Here is a 259-nt window from a genome sequence, read left to right as displayed (position 1 = left end):
CCGAGGGGGTGCGGGACACCGGCCTGTACCCCAGCGGCTGGAGGACAGGCTGCCGGGTCCCTTCACCCGCTTCTCTTTTTCTTCGGGACCCCTACATCTTCCTCGCACCCCACTTTTCCCTCTCGTTCTGGGAGCAGACGTCGCGTACCTCGCCCACGGAACCCGCAGTACTCCAGCGTCGCCTACAGAGCACGCAACGCGTGACGCCATCGCGTCGGCGACGCCCTGGAGGGTGGGAGGCGGGTGTGGGCGGGGCTGA

General features: G+C 68.0%; 1 protein-coding gene across 1 annotated transcript in view; it reads right to left on the bottom strand.

The window, feature by feature from the left end:
• GTF2H5 (general transcription factor IIH subunit 5) overlaps positions 1 to 220 on the bottom strand; it is an 11,937-nt gene extending 11,717 nt beyond the window's left edge. Inside the window, exon 1 of the mRNA XM_006757687.1 lies at positions 149 to 220. The gene's annotated coding sequence lies outside the window, so the exon portion shown is untranslated. The remainder of the gene's footprint in view (positions 1 to 148) is intronic.
• Between the last annotated feature and the right edge of the window lie 39 nt (positions 221 to 259).

The sequence above is a fragment of the Myotis davidii genome, unplaced genomic scaffold, assembly GCF_000327345.1.
Source record: "Myotis davidii unplaced genomic scaffold, ASM32734v1 scaffold1494, whole genome shotgun sequence".
Taxonomy (NCBI): Eukaryota; Metazoa; Chordata; class Mammalia; order Chiroptera; family Vespertilionidae; genus Myotis; species Myotis davidii.
This window is presented reverse-complemented; position numbering and strand designations above follow the sequence as displayed.